The 19,536-nt window shown below is 45.9% G+C and overlaps 39 non-coding genes and 6 pseudogenes across 39 annotated transcripts; all 45 read left to right on the forward strand.

Annotated features, from left to right (window-relative positions):
- The first annotated feature begins 215 nt into the window (after positions 1 to 215).
- LOC144079688 (5S ribosomal RNA) lies at positions 216 to 334 on the forward strand. Its single transcript, XR_013301744.1, has one exon. It is a non-coding gene; the product is annotated as a 5S ribosomal RNA (ribosomal RNA).
- Positions 335 to 650: 316 nt separating this feature from the next.
- On the forward strand, positions 651 to 769 carry LOC144080773 (5S ribosomal RNA; annotated as a pseudogene).
- Positions 770 to 1,085: 316 nt separating this feature from the next.
- Positions 1,086 to 1,204, forward strand: LOC144081072 (5S ribosomal RNA). The gene has a single exon (XR_013302906.1). It is a non-coding gene; the product is annotated as a 5S ribosomal RNA (ribosomal RNA).
- A 316-nt stretch (positions 1,205 to 1,520) lies between these two features.
- LOC144080719 (5S ribosomal RNA) lies at positions 1,521 to 1,639 on the forward strand (annotated as a pseudogene).
- Positions 1,640 to 1,955: 316 nt separating this feature from the next.
- On the forward strand, positions 1,956 to 2,074 carry LOC144080504 (5S ribosomal RNA). Its single transcript, XR_013302532.1, has one exon. It is a non-coding gene; the product is annotated as a 5S ribosomal RNA (ribosomal RNA).
- A 316-nt stretch (positions 2,075 to 2,390) lies between these two features.
- On the forward strand, positions 2,391 to 2,509 carry LOC144080720 (5S ribosomal RNA; annotated as a pseudogene).
- Positions 2,510 to 2,825: 316 nt separating this feature from the next.
- Positions 2,826 to 2,944, forward strand: LOC144081073 (5S ribosomal RNA). The gene has a single exon (XR_013302907.1). It is a non-coding gene; the product is annotated as a 5S ribosomal RNA (ribosomal RNA).
- Positions 2,945 to 3,260: 316 nt separating this feature from the next.
- Positions 3,261 to 3,388, forward strand: LOC144080790 (5S ribosomal RNA; annotated as a pseudogene).
- A 316-nt stretch (positions 3,389 to 3,704) lies between these two features.
- Positions 3,705 to 3,823, forward strand: LOC144080039 (5S ribosomal RNA). The gene has a single exon (XR_013302081.1). It is a non-coding gene; the product is annotated as a 5S ribosomal RNA (ribosomal RNA).
- A 316-nt stretch (positions 3,824 to 4,139) lies between these two features.
- LOC144080465 (5S ribosomal RNA) lies at positions 4,140 to 4,258 on the forward strand. The gene has a single exon (XR_013302495.1). It is a non-coding gene; the product is annotated as a 5S ribosomal RNA (ribosomal RNA).
- Positions 4,259 to 4,574: 316 nt separating this feature from the next.
- On the forward strand, positions 4,575 to 4,693 carry LOC144080111 (5S ribosomal RNA). The gene has a single exon (XR_013302150.1). It is a non-coding gene; the product is annotated as a 5S ribosomal RNA (ribosomal RNA).
- Positions 4,694 to 5,009: 316 nt separating this feature from the next.
- LOC144079665 (5S ribosomal RNA) lies at positions 5,010 to 5,128 on the forward strand. The gene has a single exon (XR_013301722.1). It is a non-coding gene; the product is annotated as a 5S ribosomal RNA (ribosomal RNA).
- A 316-nt stretch (positions 5,129 to 5,444) lies between these two features.
- LOC144080142 (5S ribosomal RNA) lies at positions 5,445 to 5,563 on the forward strand. Its single transcript, XR_013302182.1, has one exon. It is a non-coding gene; the product is annotated as a 5S ribosomal RNA (ribosomal RNA).
- Positions 5,564 to 5,879: 316 nt separating this feature from the next.
- On the forward strand, positions 5,880 to 5,998 carry LOC144080144 (5S ribosomal RNA). The gene has a single exon (XR_013302184.1). It is a non-coding gene; the product is annotated as a 5S ribosomal RNA (ribosomal RNA).
- Positions 5,999 to 6,314: 316 nt separating this feature from the next.
- LOC144080492 (5S ribosomal RNA) lies at positions 6,315 to 6,433 on the forward strand. Its single transcript, XR_013302521.1, has one exon. It is a non-coding gene; the product is annotated as a 5S ribosomal RNA (ribosomal RNA).
- Positions 6,434 to 6,749: 316 nt separating this feature from the next.
- LOC144079655 (5S ribosomal RNA) lies at positions 6,750 to 6,868 on the forward strand. Its single transcript, XR_013301712.1, has one exon. It is a non-coding gene; the product is annotated as a 5S ribosomal RNA (ribosomal RNA).
- A 316-nt stretch (positions 6,869 to 7,184) lies between these two features.
- On the forward strand, positions 7,185 to 7,303 carry LOC144081103 (5S ribosomal RNA). The gene has a single exon (XR_013302936.1). It is a non-coding gene; the product is annotated as a 5S ribosomal RNA (ribosomal RNA).
- A 316-nt stretch (positions 7,304 to 7,619) lies between these two features.
- On the forward strand, positions 7,620 to 7,738 carry LOC144080502 (5S ribosomal RNA). Its single transcript, XR_013302530.1, has one exon. It is a non-coding gene; the product is annotated as a 5S ribosomal RNA (ribosomal RNA).
- A 316-nt stretch (positions 7,739 to 8,054) lies between these two features.
- Positions 8,055 to 8,173, forward strand: LOC144080639 (5S ribosomal RNA; annotated as a pseudogene).
- A 316-nt stretch (positions 8,174 to 8,489) lies between these two features.
- LOC144079705 (5S ribosomal RNA) lies at positions 8,490 to 8,608 on the forward strand. The gene has a single exon (XR_013301761.1). It is a non-coding gene; the product is annotated as a 5S ribosomal RNA (ribosomal RNA).
- Positions 8,609 to 8,924: 316 nt separating this feature from the next.
- LOC144080424 (5S ribosomal RNA) lies at positions 8,925 to 9,043 on the forward strand. Its single transcript, XR_013302455.1, has one exon. It is a non-coding gene; the product is annotated as a 5S ribosomal RNA (ribosomal RNA).
- Positions 9,044 to 9,359: 316 nt separating this feature from the next.
- LOC144079667 (5S ribosomal RNA) lies at positions 9,360 to 9,478 on the forward strand. Its single transcript, XR_013301724.1, has one exon. It is a non-coding gene; the product is annotated as a 5S ribosomal RNA (ribosomal RNA).
- A 316-nt stretch (positions 9,479 to 9,794) lies between these two features.
- LOC144081104 (5S ribosomal RNA) lies at positions 9,795 to 9,913 on the forward strand. Its single transcript, XR_013302937.1, has one exon. It is a non-coding gene; the product is annotated as a 5S ribosomal RNA (ribosomal RNA).
- Positions 9,914 to 10,229: 316 nt separating this feature from the next.
- Positions 10,230 to 10,348, forward strand: LOC144080297 (5S ribosomal RNA). The gene has a single exon (XR_013302333.1). It is a non-coding gene; the product is annotated as a 5S ribosomal RNA (ribosomal RNA).
- A 316-nt stretch (positions 10,349 to 10,664) lies between these two features.
- LOC144080479 (5S ribosomal RNA) lies at positions 10,665 to 10,783 on the forward strand. The gene has a single exon (XR_013302508.1). It is a non-coding gene; the product is annotated as a 5S ribosomal RNA (ribosomal RNA).
- A 316-nt stretch (positions 10,784 to 11,099) lies between these two features.
- On the forward strand, positions 11,100 to 11,218 carry LOC144079706 (5S ribosomal RNA). The gene has a single exon (XR_013301762.1). It is a non-coding gene; the product is annotated as a 5S ribosomal RNA (ribosomal RNA).
- A 316-nt stretch (positions 11,219 to 11,534) lies between these two features.
- LOC144080609 (5S ribosomal RNA) lies at positions 11,535 to 11,653 on the forward strand. The gene has a single exon (XR_013302631.1). It is a non-coding gene; the product is annotated as a 5S ribosomal RNA (ribosomal RNA).
- A 316-nt stretch (positions 11,654 to 11,969) lies between these two features.
- LOC144079769 (5S ribosomal RNA) lies at positions 11,970 to 12,088 on the forward strand. Its single transcript, XR_013301822.1, has one exon. It is a non-coding gene; the product is annotated as a 5S ribosomal RNA (ribosomal RNA).
- Positions 12,089 to 12,404: 316 nt separating this feature from the next.
- LOC144079678 (5S ribosomal RNA) lies at positions 12,405 to 12,523 on the forward strand. Its single transcript, XR_013301735.1, has one exon. It is a non-coding gene; the product is annotated as a 5S ribosomal RNA (ribosomal RNA).
- A 316-nt stretch (positions 12,524 to 12,839) lies between these two features.
- On the forward strand, positions 12,840 to 12,958 carry LOC144080134 (5S ribosomal RNA). Its single transcript, XR_013302174.1, has one exon. It is a non-coding gene; the product is annotated as a 5S ribosomal RNA (ribosomal RNA).
- A 316-nt stretch (positions 12,959 to 13,274) lies between these two features.
- Positions 13,275 to 13,393, forward strand: LOC144080610 (5S ribosomal RNA). The gene has a single exon (XR_013302632.1). It is a non-coding gene; the product is annotated as a 5S ribosomal RNA (ribosomal RNA).
- A 316-nt stretch (positions 13,394 to 13,709) lies between these two features.
- Positions 13,710 to 13,828, forward strand: LOC144079770 (5S ribosomal RNA). Its single transcript, XR_013301823.1, has one exon. It is a non-coding gene; the product is annotated as a 5S ribosomal RNA (ribosomal RNA).
- Positions 13,829 to 14,144: 316 nt separating this feature from the next.
- On the forward strand, positions 14,145 to 14,263 carry LOC144079690 (5S ribosomal RNA). The gene has a single exon (XR_013301746.1). It is a non-coding gene; the product is annotated as a 5S ribosomal RNA (ribosomal RNA).
- A 316-nt stretch (positions 14,264 to 14,579) lies between these two features.
- Positions 14,580 to 14,698, forward strand: LOC144080145 (5S ribosomal RNA). The gene has a single exon (XR_013302185.1). It is a non-coding gene; the product is annotated as a 5S ribosomal RNA (ribosomal RNA).
- Positions 14,699 to 15,014: 316 nt separating this feature from the next.
- Positions 15,015 to 15,133, forward strand: LOC144079773 (5S ribosomal RNA). Its single transcript, XR_013301825.1, has one exon. It is a non-coding gene; the product is annotated as a 5S ribosomal RNA (ribosomal RNA).
- Positions 15,134 to 15,449: 316 nt separating this feature from the next.
- Positions 15,450 to 15,568, forward strand: LOC144079774 (5S ribosomal RNA). Its single transcript, XR_013301826.1, has one exon. It is a non-coding gene; the product is annotated as a 5S ribosomal RNA (ribosomal RNA).
- A 316-nt stretch (positions 15,569 to 15,884) lies between these two features.
- Positions 15,885 to 16,003, forward strand: LOC144079701 (5S ribosomal RNA). Its single transcript, XR_013301757.1, has one exon. It is a non-coding gene; the product is annotated as a 5S ribosomal RNA (ribosomal RNA).
- Positions 16,004 to 16,319: 316 nt separating this feature from the next.
- LOC144080146 (5S ribosomal RNA) lies at positions 16,320 to 16,438 on the forward strand. Its single transcript, XR_013302186.1, has one exon. It is a non-coding gene; the product is annotated as a 5S ribosomal RNA (ribosomal RNA).
- Positions 16,439 to 16,754: 316 nt separating this feature from the next.
- Positions 16,755 to 16,873, forward strand: LOC144080131 (5S ribosomal RNA). The gene has a single exon (XR_013302171.1). It is a non-coding gene; the product is annotated as a 5S ribosomal RNA (ribosomal RNA).
- Positions 16,874 to 17,189: 316 nt separating this feature from the next.
- LOC144080692 (5S ribosomal RNA) lies at positions 17,190 to 17,308 on the forward strand (annotated as a pseudogene).
- A 316-nt stretch (positions 17,309 to 17,624) lies between these two features.
- LOC144080050 (5S ribosomal RNA) lies at positions 17,625 to 17,743 on the forward strand. The gene has a single exon (XR_013302091.1). It is a non-coding gene; the product is annotated as a 5S ribosomal RNA (ribosomal RNA).
- A 316-nt stretch (positions 17,744 to 18,059) lies between these two features.
- LOC144080916 (5S ribosomal RNA) lies at positions 18,060 to 18,178 on the forward strand. The gene has a single exon (XR_013302757.1). It is a non-coding gene; the product is annotated as a 5S ribosomal RNA (ribosomal RNA).
- A 316-nt stretch (positions 18,179 to 18,494) lies between these two features.
- LOC144079707 (5S ribosomal RNA) lies at positions 18,495 to 18,613 on the forward strand. Its single transcript, XR_013301763.1, has one exon. It is a non-coding gene; the product is annotated as a 5S ribosomal RNA (ribosomal RNA).
- A 316-nt stretch (positions 18,614 to 18,929) lies between these two features.
- On the forward strand, positions 18,930 to 19,048 carry LOC144080421 (5S ribosomal RNA). The gene has a single exon (XR_013302452.1). It is a non-coding gene; the product is annotated as a 5S ribosomal RNA (ribosomal RNA).
- Positions 19,049 to 19,364: 316 nt separating this feature from the next.
- Positions 19,365 to 19,483, forward strand: LOC144080466 (5S ribosomal RNA). The gene has a single exon (XR_013302496.1). It is a non-coding gene; the product is annotated as a 5S ribosomal RNA (ribosomal RNA).
- Positions 19,484 to 19,536: the final 53 nt, after the last annotated feature.

Genomic DNA, 19,536 nt, shown 5'->3' on the forward strand with positions numbered 1-19,536 from the left:
TGAAGCTCTCCTTCTGATAATCTTCATTCCCGTAGTTGTAGAAGTAATAAAGCAAAAGAAGAGCAAGCGGCAACAAAGTCGACTCCTTTAACGAAGGGTTCTCCAAAGAGGACCCCTCACCCTCCACACCCGATCCAAATATCCAAATACACGATCCACATGCAAGACTATGGACCGTTCGGATTTCCAAAGGGGATTTGTTCAGCGACAATGTTGCTCACGGCCATTCTACCCTGAAAATGCCCGATCTCGTCTGATCTCGGAAGCTAAGCAGGGTTGGGCCTGGTTAGTACCTGGATGGGAGACCGCTTGGGAATACCAGGTGCTGTAAGCATCTTGTCAAAACCATTTTCGACATTTCATGGATGTTCATCTCCTTTTGACCTCCTAAATCATGAAAGACTTCCCTCCTCTGCACATCTCACAACATTTTATTGAAGCTCTCCTTCTGATAATCTTCATTCCCGTAGTTGTAGAAGTAATAAAGCAAAAGAAGAGCAAGCGGCAACAAAGTCGACTCCTTTAACGAAGGGTTCTCCAAAGAGGACCCCTCACCCTCCACACCCGATCCAAATATCCAAATAAACGATCCACATGCAAGACTATGGACCGTTCGGATTTCCAAAGGGGATTTGTTCAGCGACAATGTTGCTCTCGGCCATACTACCCTGAAAACGCCCGATCTCGTCTGATCTCGGAAGCTAAGCAGCGTTCGGCCTGGTTAGTACCTGGATGGGAGTCTGCTTGGAAATACCAGGTGCTGTAAGCATCTTGTCAAAACCATTTTTGACATTTCATGGATGTTCATCTCCTTTTGACCTCCTAAATCATGAAAGACTTCCCTCCTCTGCACATCTCACAACATTTTATTGAAGCTCTCCTTCTGATAATCTTCATTCCCGTAGTTGTAGAAGTAATAAAGCAAAAGAAGAGCAAGCGGCAACAAAGTCGACTCCTTTAACGAAGGGTTCTCCAAAGAGGACCACTCACCCTCCACACCGGATCCAAATATCCAAATACACGATCCACATGCAAGACTATGGACCGTTCGGATTTCCAAAGGGGATTTGTTCAGCGACAATGTTGCTCTCGGCCATACTACCCTGAAAACGCCCGATCTCGTCTGATCTCGGAAGCTAAGCAGGGTTGGGCCTGGTTAGTACCTGGATGGGAGACCACTTGGGAATACCAGGTGCTGTAAGCATCTTGTCAAAACCATTTTCGACATTTCATGGATGTTCATCTCCTTTTGACCTCCTAAATCATGAAAGACTTCCCTCCTCTGCACATCTCACAACATTTTATTGAAGCTCTCCTTCTGATAATCTTCATTCCCGTCGTTGTAGAAGTAATAAAGCAAAAGAAGAGCAAGCGGCAACAAAGTCGACTCCTTTAACGAAGGGTTCTCCAAATAGGACCCCTCACCCTCCACACCCGATCCAAATATCCAAATACACGATCCACATGCAAGACTATGGACTGTTCGGATTTCCAAAGGGGATTTGTTCAGCGACAATGTTGCTCACGGCCATACTACCCTGAAAACGCCCGATCTCGTCTGATCTCGGAAGCTAAGCAGCGTTCGGCCTGGTTAGTACCTGGATGGGAGTCTGCTTGGAAATACCAGGTGCTGTAAGCATCTTGTCAAAACCATTTTTGACATTTCATGGATGTTCATCTCCTTTTGACCTCCTAAATCATGAAAGACTTCCCTCCTCTGCACATCTCACAACATTTTATTAAAGCTCTCCTTCTGATAATCTTCATTCCAGTAGTTGTAGAAGTAATAAAGCAGAAGAAGAGCAAGCGGCAACAAAGTTGACTCCTTTAACGAAGGGTTCTCCAAAGAGGACCACTCACCCTCCACACCGGATCCAAATATCCAAATACACGATCCACATGCAAGACTATGGACCGTTCGGATTTCCAAAGGGGATTTGTTCAGCGACAATGTTGCTCACGGCCATACTACCCTGAAAACGCCCGATCTCGTCTGATCTCGGAAGCTAAGCAGGGTTGTGCCTGGTTAGTACCTGGATGGGAGACCGCTTGGGATTACCAGGTGCTGTAAGCATCTTGTCAAAACCATTTTCGACATTTCATGGATGTTCATCTCCTTTTGACCTCCTAAATCATGAAAGACTTCCCTCCTCTGCACATCTCACAACATTTTATTGAAGCTCTCCTTCTGATAATCTTCATTCCCGTAGTTGTAGAAGTAATAAAGCAAAAGAAGAGCAAGCGGCAACAAAGTCGACTCCTTTAACGAAGGGTTCTCCAAAGAGGACCCCTCACCCTCCACACCCGATCCAAATATCCAAATAAACGATCCACATGCAAGACTATGGACCGTTCGGATTTCCAAAGGGGATTTGTTCAGCGACAATGTTGCTCACGGCCATACTACCCTGAAAACGCCCGATCTCGTCTGATCTCGGAAGCTAAGCAGCGTTCGGCCTGGTTAGTACCTGGATGGGAGTCTGCTTGGAAATACCAGGTGCTGTAAGCATCTTGTCAAAACCATTTTTGACATTTCATGGATGTTCATCTCCTTTTGACCTCCTAAATCATGAAAGACTTCCCTCCTCTGCACATCTCACAACATTTTATTGAAGCTCTCCTTCTGATAATCTTCATTCCCGTAGTTGTAGAAGTAATAAAGCAAAAGAAGAGCAAGCGGCAACAAAGTCGACTCCTTTAACGAAGGGTTCTCCAAAGAGGACCACTCACCCTCCACACCGGATCCAAATATCCAAATACACGATCCACATGCAAGACTATGGACCGTTCGGATTTCCAAAGGGGATTTGTTCAGCGACATTGTTGCTCTCGGCCATACTACCCTGAAAACGCCCGATCTCGTCTGATCTCGGAAGCTAAGCAGGGTTGGGCCTGGTTAGTACCTGGATGGGAGACCACTTGGGAATACCAGGTGCTGTAAGCATCTTGTCAAAACCATTTTCGACATTTCATGGATGTTCATCTCCTTTTGACCTCCTAAATCATGAAAGACTTCCCTCCTCTGCACATCTCACAACATTTTATTGAAGCTCTCCTTCTGATAATCTTCATTCCCGTAGTTGTAGAAGTAATAAAGCAAAAGAAGAGCAAGCGGCAACAAAGTCGACTCCTTTAACGAAGGGTTCTCCAAAGAGGACCCCTCACCCTCCACACCGGATCGAAATATCCAAATACACGATCCACATGCAAGACTATGGACCGTACGGATTTCCAAAGGGGATTTGTTCAGCGACAATGTTGCTCACGGCCATACTACCCTGAAAACGCCCGATCTCGTCTGATCTCGGAAGCTAAGCAGGGTTGTGCCTGTTGTGCCTGGTTAGTACCTGGATGGGAGACCGCTTGGGAATACCAGGTGCTGTAAGCATCTTGTCAAAACCATTTTCGACATTTCATGGATGTTCATCTCCTTTTGACCTCCTAAATCATGAAAGACTTCCCTCCTCTGCACATCTCACAACATTTTATTGAAGCTCTCCTTCTGATAATCTTCATTCCCGTAGTTGTAGAAGTAATAAAGCATAGGAAGAGCAAGCAGCAACAAAGTCGACTCCTTTAACGAAGGGTTCTCCAAAGAGGACCACTCACCCTCCACACCGGATCCAAATATCCAAATGCACGATCCACATGCAAGACTATGGACCGTTCGGATTTCCAAAGGGGATTTGTTCAGCGAAAATGTTGCTCACGGCCATACTACCCTGAAAACGCCCGATCTTGTCTGATCTCGGAAGCTAAGCAGGGTTGGGCCTGGTTAGTACCTGGATGGGAGACTGCTTGGGAATACCAGGTGCTGTAAGCATCTTGTCAAAACCATTTTCGACATTTCATGGATGTTCATCTCCTTTTGACCTCCTAAATCATGAAAGACTTCCCTCCTCTGCACATCTCACAACATTTTATTGAAGCTCTCCTTCTGATAATCTTCATTCCCGTAGTTGTAGAAGTAATAAAGCAAAAGAAGAGCAAGCGGCAACAAAGTCGACTCCTTTAACAAAGGGTTCTCCAAAGAGGACCCCTCACCCTCCACACCCGATCCAAACATCCAAATACACGATCCACATGCAAGACTATGGACCGTTCGGATTTCCAAAGGGGATTTGTTCAGCGACAATGTCGCTCACGGCCATACTACCCTGAAAACGCCTGATCTCCTCTGATCTCGGAAGCTAAGCAGGGTTGGGCCTTGTTAGTACCTGGATGGGAGACCGCTTGGGAATACCAGGTGCTGTAAGCATCTTGGCAAAACCATTTTCGACATTTCATGGATGTTCATCTCCTTTTGACCTCCTAAATCATGAAAGACTTCCCTCCTCTGCACATCTCACAACATTTTATTGAAGCTCTCCTTCTGATAATCTTCATTCCCGTAGTTGTAGAAGTAATAAAGCATAGGAAGAGCAAGCGGCAACAAAGTCGACTCCTTTAACGAAGGGTTCTCCAAAGAGGACCCCTCACCCTCCACACCCGATCCAAATATCCAAATACACGATCCACATGCAAGACTATGGACCGTTCGGATTTCCAAAGGGGATTTGTTCAGCGACAATGTTGCTCACGGCCATACTACCCTGAAAATGCCCGATCTCGTCTGATCTCGGAATCTAAGCAGGGTTGGGCCTGGTTAGTACCTGGATGGGAGACTGCTTGGGAATACCAGGTGCTGTAAGCATCTTGTCAAAACCATTTTCGACATTTCATGGATGTTCATCTCCTTTTGACCTCCTAAATCATGAAAGACTTCCCTCCTCTGCACATCTCACAACATTTTATTGAAGCTCTCCTTCTGATAATCTTCATTCCCGTAGTTGTAGAAGTAATAAAGCATAGGAAGAGCAAGCGGCAACAAAGTCGACTCCTTTAACGAAGGGTTCTCCAAAGAGGACCACTCACCCTCCACACCGGATCCAAATATCCAAATACACGATCCACATGCATGACTATGGACCGTTCGGATTTCCAAAGGGGATTTGTTCAGCGACAATGTTGCTCACGGCCATACTACCCTGAAAACGCCCGATCTCGTCTGATCTCGGAAACTAAGCAGGGTTGGGCCTGGTTAGTACCTGGATGGGAGACCGCTTGGGAATACCAGGTGCTGTAAGCATCTTGTCAAAACCATTTTCGACATTTCATGGATGTTCATTTCCTTTTGACCTCCTAAATCATGAAAGACTTCCCTCCTCTGAACATCTCACAACATTTTTTTGAAGCTCTCCTTCTGATAATCTTCATTCCCGTAGTTGTAGAAGTAATAAAGCAAAAGAAGAGCAAGCGGCAACAAAGTCGACTCCTTTAACGAAGGGTTCTCCAAAGAGGACCCCTCACCCTCCATACCCGATCCAAATATCCAAATACACGATCCACATGCAAGACTATGGACCGTTCGGATTTCCAAAGGGGAATTGTTCAGCGACAATGTTGCTCACGGCCTTACTACCCTGAAAACGCCCGATCTCGTCTGATCTCGTAAGCTAAGCAGGGTTGGGCCTGGTTAGTACCTGGATGGGAGACCGCTTGGGAATACCAGGTGCTGTAAGCATTTTGTCAAAACCATTTTCGACATTTCATGGATGTTCATCTCCTTTTGACCTCCTAAATCATGAAAGACTTCCCTCCTCTGCACATCTCACAACATTTTATTGAAGCTCTCCTTCTGATAATCTTCATTCCCGTAGTTGTAGAAGTAATAAAGCAAAAGAAGAGCAAGCGGCAACAAAGTCGACTCCTTTAACGAAGGGTTCTCCAAAGAGGACCCCTCACCCTCCATACCCGATCCAAATATCCAAATACACGATCCACATGCAAGACTATGGACCGTTCGGATTTCCAAAGGGGATTTGTTCAGCGACAATGTTGCTCACGGCCTTACTACCCTGAAAACGCCCGATCTCGTCTGATCTCGTAAGCTAAGCAGGGTTGGGCCTGGTTAGTACCTGGATGGGAGACCGCTTGGGAATACCAGGTGCTGTAAGCATTTTGTCAAAACCATTTTCGACATTTCATGGATGTTCATCTCCTTTTGACCTCCTAAATCATGAAAGACTTCCCTCCTCTGCACATCTCACAACATTTTATTGAAGCTCTCCTTCTGATAATCTTCATTCCCGTAGTTGTAGAAGTAATAAAGCAAAAGAAGAGCAAGCGGCAACAAAGTCGACTCCTTTAACGAAGGGTTCTCCAAAGAGGACCACTCACCCTCCACACCGGATCCAAATATCCAAATACACGATCCACATGCAAGACTATGGACCGTTCGGATTTCCAAAGGGGATTTGTTCAGCGACAATGTTGCTCACGGCCATACTACCCTGAAAACGCCCGATCTCGTCTGATCTCGAAAGCTAAGCAGGTTTGGGCCTGGTTAGTACCTGGATGGGAGACTGCTTGGGAATACCAGGTGCTGTAAGCATCTCGTCAAAACCATTTTCGACATTTCATGGATGTTCATCTCCTTTTGACCTCCTAAATCATGAAAGACTTCCCTCCTCTGCACATCTCACAACATTTTATTGAAGCTCTCCTTCTGATAATCTTCATTCCCGTAGTTGTAGAAGTAATAAAGCATAGGAAGAGCAAGCGGCAACAAAGTCGACTCCTTTAACGAAGGGTTCTCCAAAGAGGACCACTCACCCTCCACACCGGATCCAAATATCCAAATACACGATCCACATGCAAGACTATGGACCGTTCGGATTTCCAAAGGGGATTTGTTCAGCGAAAATGTTGCTCACGGCCATACTACCCTGAAAACGCCCGATCTCGTCTGATCTCGGAAGCTAAGCAGGGTTGGGCCTGGTTAGTACCTGGATGGGAGACCGCTTGGGAATACCAGGTGCTGTAAGCATCTTGTCAAAACCATTTTCGACATTTCATGGATGTTCATCTCCTTTTGACCTCCTAAATCATGAAAGACTTCCCTCCTCTGCACATCTCACAACATTTTATTGAAGCTCTCCTTCTGATAATCTTCATTCCCGTAGTTGTAGAAGTAATAAAGCAAAAGAAGAGCAAGCGGCAACAAAGTCGACTCCTTTAACGAAGGGTTCTCCAAAGAGGACCCCTCACCCTCCACACCCGATCCAAATATCCAAATACACGATCCACATGCATGACTATGGACCGTTCGGATTTCCAAAGGGGATTTGTTCAGCGACAATGTTGCTCACGGCCATACTACCCTGAAAACGCCCGATCTCGTCTGATCTCGGAAGCTAAGCAGGGTTGGGCCTGGTTAGTACCTGGATGGGAGACTGCTTGGGAATACCAGGTGCTGTAAGCATCTTGTCAAAACCATTTTCGACATTTCATGGATGTTCATCTCCTTTTGACCTCCTAAATCATGAAAGACTTCCCTCCTCTGCACATCTCACAACATTTTATTGAAGCTCTCCTTCTGATAATCTTCATTCCCGTAGTTGTAGAAGTAATAAAGCAAAAGAAGAGCAAGTGGCAACAAAGTCGACTCCTTTAACGAAGGGTTCTCCAAAGAGGACCCCTCACCCTCCACACCCGATCCAAATATCCAAATACACGATCCACATGCAAGACTATGGACCGTTCGGATTTCCAAAGGGGATTTGTTCAGCGACAATGTTGCTCACGGCCATACTACCCTGAAAACGCCCCATCTCGTCTGATCTCGGAAGCTAAACAGGGTTGGGCCTGGTTAGTACCTGGATGGGAGACCAATTGGGAATACCAGGTGCTGTAAGCATCTTGTCAAAACCATTTTCGACATTTCATGGATGTTCATCTCCTTTTGACCTCCTAAATCATGAAAGACTTCCCTCCTCTGCACATCTCACAACATTTTATTGAAGCTCTCCTTCTGATAATCTTCATTCCCGTAGTTGTAGAAGTAATAAAGCAAAAGAAGAGCAAGCGGCAACAAAGTCGACTCCTTTAACGAAGGGTTCTCCAAAGAGGACCCCTCACCCTCCACACCCGATCCAAACATCCAAATACACGATCCACATGCAAGACTATGGACCGTTCGGATTTCCAAAGGGGATTTGTTCAGCGACAATGTTGCTCACGGCCATACTACCCTGAAAATGCCCGATCTCGTCTGATCTCCGAAGCTAAGCAGGGTTGGGCCTATTTAGTACCTGGATGGGAGACCGCTTGGGAATACCAGGTGCTGTAAGCATCTTGTCAAAACCATTTTCGACATTTCATGGATGTTCATCTCCTTTTGACCTCCTAAATCATGAAAGACTTCCCTCATCTGGACATCTCACAACATTTTATTGAATTTCTCCTTCTGATAATCTTCATTCCCGTAGTTGTAGAAGTAATAAAGCAAAAGAAGAGCAAGCGGCAACAAAGTCGACTCCTTTAACGAAGGGTTCTCCAAAGAGGACCCCTCACCCTCCACACCCGATCCAAATATCCAAATCGACGATCCACATGCAAGACTATGGACCGTTCGCATTTCGAAAGGGGATTTGTTCAGCGACAATGTTGCTCACGGCCATACTACCCTGAAAACGCCTGATCTCCTCTGATCTCGGAAGCTAAGCAGGGTTGGGCCTGGTTAGTACCTGGATGGGAGACCGCTTGGGAATACCAGGTGCTGTAAGCATCTTGGCAAAACCATTTTCGACATTTCATGGATGTTCATCTCCTTTTGACCTCCTAAATCATGAAAGACTTCCCTCCTCTGGACATCTCACAACATTTTATTGAATTTCTCCTTCTGATAATCTTCATTCCCGTAGTTGTAGAAGTAATAAAGCAAAAGAAGAGCAAGCGGCAACAAAGTCGACTCCTTTAACGAAGGGTTCTCCAAAGAGGACCCATCACCCTCCACACCCGATCCAAATATCCAAATCGACGATCCACATGCAAGACTACGGACCGTTCGGATTTCCAAAGGGGATTTGTTCAGCGACAATGTTGCTCACGGCCATACTACCCTGAAAATGCCCGATCTCGTCTGATCTCTGAAGCTAAGCAGGGTTGGGCCTGGTTAGTACCTGGATGGGAGACTGCTTGGGAATACCAGGTGCTGTAAGCATCTTGTCAAAACCATTTTCGACATTTCATGGATGTTCATCTCCTTTTGACCTCCTAAATCATGAAAGACTTCCCTCCTCTGCACATCTCACAACATTTTATTGAATTTCTCCTTCTGATAATCTTCATTCCCGTAGTTGTAGAAGTAATAAAGCAAAAGAAGAGCAAGCGGCAACAAAGTCGACTCCTTTAACGAAGGGTTCTCCAAAGAGGACCACTCACCCTCCACACCGGATCCAAATATCCAAATACACGATCCACATGCAAGACTATGGACCGTTCGGATTTCCAAAGGGGATTTGTTCAGCGAAAATGTTGCTCACGGCCATACTACCCTGAAAACGCCCGATCTCGTCTGATCTCGGAAGCTAAGCAGGGTTGGGCCTGGTTAGTACCTGGATGGGAGACCGCTTGGGAATACCAGGTGCTGTAAGCATCTTGTCAAAACCATTTTCGACATTTCATGGATGTTCATCTCCTTTTGACCTCCTAAATCATGAAAGACTTCCCTCCTCTGCACATCTCACAACATTTTATTGAAGCTCTCCTTCTGATAATCTTCATTCCCGTAGTTGTAGAAGTAATAAAGCAAAAGAAGAGCAAGCGGCAACAAAGTCGACTCCTTTAACGAAGGGTTCTCCAAAGAGGACCCCTCACCCTCCACACCCGATCCAAATATCCAAATACACGATCCACATGCATGACTATAGACCGTTCGGATTTCCAAAGGGGATTTGTTCAGCGACAATGTTGCTCACGGCCATACTACCCTGAAAACGCCCGATCTCGTCTGATCTCGGAAGCTAAGCAGGGTTGGGCCTGGTTAGTACCTGGATGGGAGACTGCTTGGGAATACCAGGTGCTGTAAGCATCTTGTCAAAACCATTTTCGACATTTCATGGATGTTCATCTCCTTTTGACCTCCTAAATCATGAAAGACTTCCCTCCTCTGCACATCTCACAACATTTTATTGAAGCTCTCCTTCTGATAATCTTCATTCCCGTAGTTGTAGAAGTAATAAAGCAAAAGAAGAGCAAGTGGCAACAAAGTCGACTCCTTTAACGAAGGGTTCTCCAAAGAGGACCCCTCACCCTCCACACCCGATCCAAATATCCAAATACACGATCCACATGCAAGACTATGGACCGTTCGGATTTCCAAAGGGGATTTGTTCAGCGACAATGTTGCTCACGGCCATACTACCCTGAAAACGCCCCATCTCGTCTGATCTCGGAAGCTAAACAGGGTTGGGCCTGGTTAGTACCTGGATGGGAGACCGCTTGGGAATACCAGGTGCTGTAAGCATCTTGTCAAAACCATTTTCGACATTTCATGGATGTTCATCTCCTTTTGACCTCCTAAATCATGAAAGACTTCCCTCCTCTGCACATCTCACAACATTTTATTGAAGCTCTCCTTCTGATAATCTTCATTCCCGTAGTTGTAGAAGTAATAAAGCAAAAGAAGAGCAAGCGGCAACAAAGTCGACTCCTTTAACGAAGGGTTCTCCAAAGAGGACCCCTCACCCTCCACACCCGATCCAAACATCCAAATACACGATCCACATGCAAGACTATGGACCGTTCGGATTTCCAAAGGGGATTTGTTCAGCGACAATGTTGCTCACGGCCATACTACCCTGAAAATGCCCGATCTCGTCTGATCTCCGAAGCTAAGCAGGGTTGGGCCTGGTTAGTACCTGGATGGGAGACTGCTTGGGAATACCAGGTGCTGTAAGCATCTTGTCAAAACCATTTTCGACATTTCATGGATGTTCATCTCCTTTTGACCTCCTAAATCATGAAAGACTTCCCTCCTCTGGACATCTCACAACATTTTATTGAATTTCTCCTTCTGATAATCTTCATTCCCGTAGTTGTAGAAGTAATAAAGCAAAAGAAGAGCAAGCGGCAACAAAGTCGACTCCTTTAACGAAGGGTTCTCCAAAGAGGACCCCTCACCCTCCACACCCGATCCAAATATCCAAATCGACGATCCACATGCAAGACTATGGACCGTTCGCATTTCGAAAGGGGATTTGTTCAGCGACAATGTTGCTCACGGCCATACTACCCTGAAAACGCCTGATCTCCTCTGATCTCGGAAGCTAAGCAGGGTTGGGCCTGGTTAGTACCTGGATGGGAGACCGCTTGGGAATACCAGGTGCTGTAAGCATCTTGGCAAAACCATTTTCGACATTTCATGGATGTTCATCTCCTTTTGACCTCCTAAATCATGAAAGACTTCCCTCCTCTGCACATCTCACAACATTTTATTGAAGCTCTCCTTCTGATAATCTTCATTCCCGTAGTTGTAGAAGTAATAAAGCAAAAGAAGAGCAAGCGTCAACAAAGTCGACTCCTTTAACGAAGGGTTCTCCAAAGAGGACCCCTCACCCTCCACACCCGATCCAAATATCCAAATACACGATCCACATGCAAGACTATGGACCGTTCGGATTTCCAAAGGGGATTTGTTCAGCGACAATGTTGCTCACGGCCATACTACCCTGAAAATGCCCGATCTCGTCTGATCTTGGAAGCTAAGCAGGTTTGGGCCTGGTTAGTACCTGGATGGGAGACTGCTTGGGAATACCAGGTGCTGTAAGCATCTTGTCAAAACCATTTTCGACATTTCATGGATGTTCATCTCCTTTTGACCTCCTAAATCATGAAAGACTTCCCTCCTCTGGACATCTCACAACATTTTATTGAATTTCTCCTTCTGATAATCTTCATTCCCGTAGTTGTAGAAGTAATAAAGCAAAAGAAGAGCAAGCGGCAACAAAGTCGACTCCTTTAACGAAGGGTTCTCCAAAGAGGACCCATCACCCTCCACACCCGATCCAAATATCCAAATCGACGATCCACATGCAAGACTACGGACCGTTCGGATTTCCAAAGGGGATTTGTTCAGCGACAATGTTGCTCACGGCCATACTACCCTGAAAATGCCCGATCTCGTCTGATCTCGGAAGCTAAGCAGGGTTGGGCCTGGTTAGTACCTGGATGGGAGACTGCTTGGGAATACCAGGTGCTGTAAGCATCTTGTCAAAACCATTTTCGACATTTCATGGATGTTCATCTCCTTTTGACCTCCTAAATCATGAAAGACTTCCCTCCTCTGCACATCTCACAACATTTTATTGAAGCTCTCCTTCTGATAATCTTCATTCCCGTAGTTGTAGAAGTAATAAAGCATAGGAAGAGCAAGCGGCAACAAAGTCGACTCCTTTAACGAAGGGTTCTCCAAAGAGGACCACTCACCCTCCACACCGGATCCAAATATCCAAATACACGATCCACATGCATGACTATGGACCGTTCGGATTTCCAAAGGGGATTTGTTCAGCGACAATGTTGCTCACGGCCATACTACCCTGAAAACGCCCGATCTCGTCTGATCTCGGAAGCTAAGCAGGGTTGGGCCTGGTTAGTACCTGGATGGGAGACCGCTTGGGAATACCAGGTGCTGTAAGCATCTTGTCAAAACCATTTTCGACATTTCATGGATGTTCATTTCCTTTTGACCTCCTAAATCATGAAAGACTTCCCTCCTCTGAACATCTCACAACATTTTTTTGAAGCTCTCCTTCTGATAATCTTCATTCCCGTAGTTGTAGAAGTAATAAAGCAAAAGAAGAGCAAGCGGCAACAAAGTCGACTCCTTTAACGAAGGGTTCTCCAAAGAGGACCCCTCACCCTCCATACCCGATCCAAATATCCAAATACACGATCCACATGCAAGACTATGGACCGTTCGGATTTCCAAAGGGGATTTGTTCAGCGACAATGTTGCTCACGGCCTTACTACCCTGAAAACGCCTGATCTCCTCTGATCTCGGAAGCTAAGCAGGGTTGGGCCTGGTTAGTACCTGGATGGGAGACCGCTTGGGAATACCAGGTGCTGTAAGCATCTTGGCAAAACCATTTTCGACATTTCATGGATGTTCATCTCCTTTTGACCTCCTAAATCATGAAAGACTTCCCTCCTCTGCACATCTCACAACATTTTATTGAAGCTCTCCTTCTGATAATCTTCATTCCCGTAGTTGTAGAAGTAATAAAGCAAAAGAAGAGCAAGCGTCAACAAAGTCGACTCCTTTAACGAAGGGTTCTCCAAAGAGGACCCCTCACCCTCCACACCCGATCCAAATATCCAAATACACGATCCACATGCAAGACTATGGACCGTTCGGATTTCCAAAGGGGATTTGTTCAGCGACAATGTTGCTCACGGCCATACTACCCTGAAAATGCCCGATCTCGTCTGATCTTGGAAGCTAAGCAGGTTTGGGCCTGGTTAGTACCTGGATGGGAGACTGCTTGGGAATACCAGGTGCTGTAAGCATCTTGTCAAAACCATTTTCGACATTTCATGGATGTTCATCTCCTTTTGACCTCCTAAATCATGAAAGACTTCCCTCCTCTGGACATCTCACAACATTTTATTGAATTTCTCCTTCTGATAATCTTCATTCCCGTAGTTGTAGAAGTAATAAAGCAAAAGAAGAGCAAGCGGCAACAAAGTCGACTCCTTTAACGAAGGGTTCTCCAAAGAGGACCCATCACCCTCCACACCCGATCCAAATATCCAAATCGACGATCCACATGCAAGACTACGGACCGTTCGGATTTCCAAAGGGGATTTGTTCAGCGACAATGTTGCTCACGGCCATACTACCCTGAAAATGCCCGATCTCGTCTGATCTCGGAAGCTAAGCAGGGTTGGGCCTGGTTAGTACCTGGATGGGAGACTGCTTGGGAATACCAGGTGCTGTAAGCATCTTGTCAAAACCATTTTCGACATTTCATGGATGTTCATCTCCTTTTGACCTCCTAAATCATGAAAGACTTCCCTCCTCTGCACATCTCACAACATTTTATTGAAGCTCTCCTTCTGATAATCTTCATTCCCGTAGTTGTAGAAGTAATAAAGCATAGGAAGAGCAAGCGGCAACAAAGTCGACTCCTTTAACGAAGGGTTCTCCAAAGAGGACCACTCACCCTCCACACCGGATCCAAATATCCAAATACACGATCCACATGCATGACTATGGACCGTTCGGATTTCCAAAGGGGATTTGTTCAGCGACAATGTTGCTCACGGCCATACTACCCTGAAAACGCCCGATCTCGTCTGATCTCGGAAGCTAAGCAGGGTTGGGCCTGGTTAGTACCTGGATGGGAGACCGCTTGGGAATACCAGGTGCTGTAAGCATCTTGTCAAAACCATTTTCGACATTTCATGGATGTTCATTTCCTTTTGACCTCCTAAATCATGAAAGACTTCCCTCCTCTGAACATCTCACAACATTTTTTTGAAGCTCTCCTTCTGATAATCTTCATTCCCGTAGTTGTAGAAGTAATAAAGCAAAAGAAGAGCAAGCGGCAACAAAGTCGACTCCTTTAACGAAGGGTTCTCCAAAGAGGACCCCTCACCCTCCATACCCGATCCAAATATCCAAATACACGATCCACATGCAAGACTATGGACCGTTCGGATTTCCAAAGGGGATTTGTTCAGCGACAATGTTGCTCACGGCCTTACTACCCTGAAAACGCCCGATCTCGTCTGATCTCGTAAGCTAAGCAGGGTTGGGCCTGGTTAGTACCTGGATGGGAGACCGCTTGGGAATACCAGGTGCTGTAAGCATTTTGTCAAAACCATTTTCGACATTTCATGGATGTTCATCTCCTTTTGACCTCCTAAATCATGAAAGACTTCCCTCCTCTGCACATCTCACAACATTTTATTGAAGCTCTCCTTCTGATAATCTTCATTCCCGTAGTTGTAGAAGTAATAAAGCAAAAGAAGAGCAAGCGGCAACAAAGTCGACTCCTTTAACGAAGGGTTCTCCAAAGAGGACCCCTCACCCTCCACACCCGATCCAAATATCCAAATACACGATCCACATGCAAGACTATGGACCGTTCGGGTTTCCAAAGGGGATTTGTTCAGCGACAATGTTGCTCACGGCCATACTACCCTGAAAATGCCCGATCTCGTCTGATCTCGGAAGCTAAGCAGGGTTGGGCCTGGTTAGTACCTGGATGGGAGACTGCTTGGGAATACCAGGTGCTGTAAGCATCTTGTCAAAACCATTTTCGACATTTCATGGATGTTCATCTCCTTTTGACCTCCTAAATCATGAAAGACTTCCCTCCTCTGGACATCTCACAACATTTTATTGAATTTCTCCTTCTGATAATCTTCATTCCCGTAGTTGTAGAAGTAATAAAGCAAAAGAAGAGCAAGCGGCAACAAAGTCGACTCCTTTAACGAAGGGTTCTCCAAAGAGGACCCATCACCCTCCACACCCGATCCAAATATCCAAATCGACGATCCACATGCAAGACTACGGACCGTTCGGATTTCCAAAGGGGATTTGTTCAGCGACAATGTTGCTCACGGCCATACTACCCTGAAAATGCCCGATCTCGTCTGATCTCGGAAGCTAAGCAGGGTTGGGCCTGGTTAGTACCTGGATGGGAGACTGCTTGGGAATACCAGGTGCTGTAAGCATCTTGTCAAAACCATTTTCGACATTTCATGGATGTTCATCTCCTTTTGACCTCCTAAATCATGAAAGACTTCCCTCCTCTGCACATCTCACAACATTTTATTGAAGCTCTCCTTCTGATAATCTTCATTCCCGTAGTTGTAGAAGTAATAAAGCATAGGAAGAGCAAGCGGCAACAAAGTCGACTCCTTTAACGAAGGGTTCTCCAAAGAGGACCACTCACCCTCCACACCGGATCCAAATATCCAAATACACGATCCACATGCATGACTATGGACCGTTCGGATTTCCAAAGGGGATTTGTTCAGCGACAATGTTGCTCACGGCCATACTACCCTGAAAACGCCCGATCTCGTCTGATCTCGGAAGCTAAGCAGGGTTGGGCCTGGTTAGTACCTGGATGGGAGACCGCTTGGGAATACCAGGTGCTGTAAGCATCTTGTCAAAACCATTTTCGACATTTCATGGATGTTCATTTCCTTTTGACCTCCTAAATCATGAAAGACTTCCCTCCTCTGAACATCTCACAACATTTTTTTGAAGCTCTCCTTCTGATAATCTTCATTCCCATAGTTGTAGAAGTAATAAAGCAAAAGAAGAGCAAGCGGCAACAAAGTCGACTCCTTTAACGAAGGGTTCTCCAAAGAGGACCCCTCACCCTCCATACCCGATCCAAATATCCAAATACACGATCCACATGCAAGACTATGGACCGTTCGGATTTCCAAAGGGGATTTGTTCAGCGACAATGTTGCTCACGGCCTTACTACCCTGAAAACGCCCGATCTCGTCTGATCTCGTAAGCTAAGCAGGGTTGGGCCTGGTTAGTACCTGGATGGGAGACCGCTTGGGAATACCAGGTGCTGTAAGCATTTTGTCAAAACCATTTTCGACATTTCATGGATGTTCATCTCCTTTTGACCTCCTAAATCATGAAAGACTTCCCTCCTCTGCACATCTCACAACATTTTATTGAAGCTCTCCTTCTGATAATCTTCATTCCCGTAGTTGTAGAAGTAATAAAGCAAAAGAAGAGCAAGCGGCAACAAAGTCGACTCCTTTAACGAAGGGTTCTCCAAAGAGGACCCCTCACCCTCCACACCCGATCCAAATATCCAAATACACGATCCACATGCAAGACTATGGACCGTTCGGGTTTCCAAAGGGGATTTGTTCAGCGACAATGTTGCTCACGGCCATACTACCCTGAAAATGCCTGATCTCGTCTGATCTCGGAAGCTAAGCAGGGTTGGGCCTGGTTAGTACCTGGATGGGAGACTGCTTGGGAATACCAGGTGCTGTAAGCATCTTGTCAAAACCATTTTCGACATTTCATGGATGTTCATCTCCTTTTGACCTCCTAAATCATGAAAGACTTCCCTCCTCTGGACATCTCACAACATTTTATTGAATTTCTCCTTCTGATAATCTTCATTCCCGTAGTTGTAGAAGTAATAAAGCAAAAGAAGAGCAAGCGGCAACAAAGTCGACTCCTTTAACGAAGGGTTCTCCAAAGAGGACCCATCACCCTCCACACCCGATCCAAATATCCAAATCGACGATCCACATGCAAGACTATGGACCGTTCGCATTTCCAAAGGGGATTTGTTCAGCGACAATGTTGCTCACGGCCATACTACCCTGAAAACGCCTGATCTCCTCTGATCTCGGAAGCTAAGCAGGGTTGGGCCTTGTTAGTACCTGGATGGGAGAACGCTTGGGAATACCAGGTGCTGTAAGCATCTTGGCAAAACCATTTTCGACATTTCATGGATGTTCATCTCCTTTTGACCTCCTAAATCATGAAAGACTTCCCTCCTCTGCACATCTCACAACATTTTATTGAAGCTCTCCTTCTGATAATCTTCATTCCCGTAGTTGTAGAAGTAATAAAGCATAGGAAGAGCAAGCGGCAACAAAGTCGACTCCTTTAACGAAGGGTTCTCCAAAGAGGACCCCTCACCCTCCACACCCGATCCAAATATCCAAATACACGATCCACATGCAAGACTATGGACCGTTCGGATTTCCAAAGGGGATTTGTTCAGCGACAATGTTGCTCACGGCCATACTACCCTGAAAATGCCCGATCTCGTTTGATCTCGGAAGATAAGCAGGGTTGGGCCTGGTTAGTACCTGGATGGGAGACTGCTTGGGAATACCAGGTGCTGTAAGCATCTTGTCAAAACCATTTTCGACATTTCATGGATGTTCATCTCCTTTTGACCTCCTAAATCATGAAAGACTTCCCTCCTCTGCACATCTCACAACATTTTATTGAAGCTCTCCTTCTGATAATCTTCATTCCCGTAGTTGTAGAAGTAATAAAGCATAGGAAGAGCAAGCGGCAACAAAGTCGACTCCTTTAACGAAGGGTTCTCCAAAGAGGACCACTCACCCTCCACACTGGATCCAAATATCCAAATACTCGATCCACATGCATGACTATGGACCGTTCGGATTTCCAAAGGGGATTTGTTCAGCGACAATGTTGCTCACGGCCATACTACCCTGAAAACGCCCGATCTCGTCTGATCTCGGAAGCTAAGCAGGGTTGGGCCTGGTTAGTACCTGGATGGGAGACCGCTTGGGAAAACCAGGTGCTGTAAGCATCTTGTCAAAACCATTTTCGACATTTCATGGATGTTCATTTCCTTTTGACCTCCTAAATCATGAAAGACTTCCCTCCTCTGAACATCTCACAACATTTTTTTGAAGCTCTCCTTCTGATAATCTTCATTCCCGTAGTTGTAGAAGTAATAAAGCAAAAGAAGAGCAAGCGGCAACAAAGTCGACTCCTTTAACGAAGGGTTCTCCAAAGAGGACCCCTCACCCTCCACACCCGATCCAAATATCCAAATCGACGATCCACATGCAAGACTATGGACCGTTCGCATTTCCAAAGGGGATTTGTTCAGCGACAATGTTGCTCACGGCCATACTACCCTGAAAACGCCTGATCTCCTCTGATCTCGGAAGCTAAGCAGGGTTGGGCCTGGTTAGTACCTGGATGGGAGACCGCTTGGGAATACCAGGTGCTGTAAGCATCTTGGCAAAACCATTTTCGACATTTCATGGATGTTCATCTCCTTTTGACCTCCTAAATCATGAAAGACTTCCCTCCTCTGCACATCTCACAACATTTTATTGAAGCTCTCCTTCTGATAATCTTCATTCCAGTAGTTGTAGAAGTAATAAAGCAAAAGAAGAGCAAGCGTCAACAAAGTCGACTCCTTTAACGAAGGGTTCTCCAAAGAGGACCCCTCACCCTCCACACCCGATCCAAATATCCAAATACACGATCCACATGCAAGACTATGGACCGTTCGGGTTTCCAAAGGGGATTTGTTCAGCGACAATGTTGCTCACGGCCATACTACCCTGAAAATGCCCGATCTCGTCTGATCTCGGAAGCTAAGCAGGTTTGGGCCTGGTTAGTACCTGGATGGGAGACTGCTTGGGAATACCAGGTGCTGTAAGCATCTTGTCAAAACCATTTTCGACATTTCATGGATGTTCATCTCCTTTTGACCTCCTAAATCATGAAAGACTTCCCTCCTCTGGACATCTCACAACATTTTATTGAATTTCTCCTTCTGATAATCTTCATTCCCGTAGTTGTAGAAGTAATAAAGCAAAAGAAGAGCAAGCGGCAACAAAGTCGACTCCTTTAACGAAGGGTTCTCCAAAGAGGACCCATCACCCTCCACACCCGATCCAAATATCCAAATCGACGATCCACATGCAAGACTATGGACCGTTCGCATTTCCAAAGGGGATTTGTTCAGCGACAATGTTGCTCACGGCCATACTACCCTGAAAACGCCTGATCTCCTCTGATCTCGGAAGCTAAGCAGGGTTGGGCCTTGTTAGTACCTGGATGGGAGACCGCTTGGGAATACCAGGTGCTGTAAGCATCTTGGCAAAACCATTTTCGACATTTCATGGATGTTCATCTCCTTTTGACCTC

The sequence above is a fragment of the Stigmatopora argus genome, chromosome 8 (genome assembly GCF_051989625.1).
Source record: "Stigmatopora argus isolate UIUO_Sarg chromosome 8, RoL_Sarg_1.0, whole genome shotgun sequence".
Lineage (NCBI taxonomy): Eukaryota > Metazoa > Chordata > Actinopteri > Syngnathiformes > Syngnathidae > Stigmatopora > Stigmatopora argus.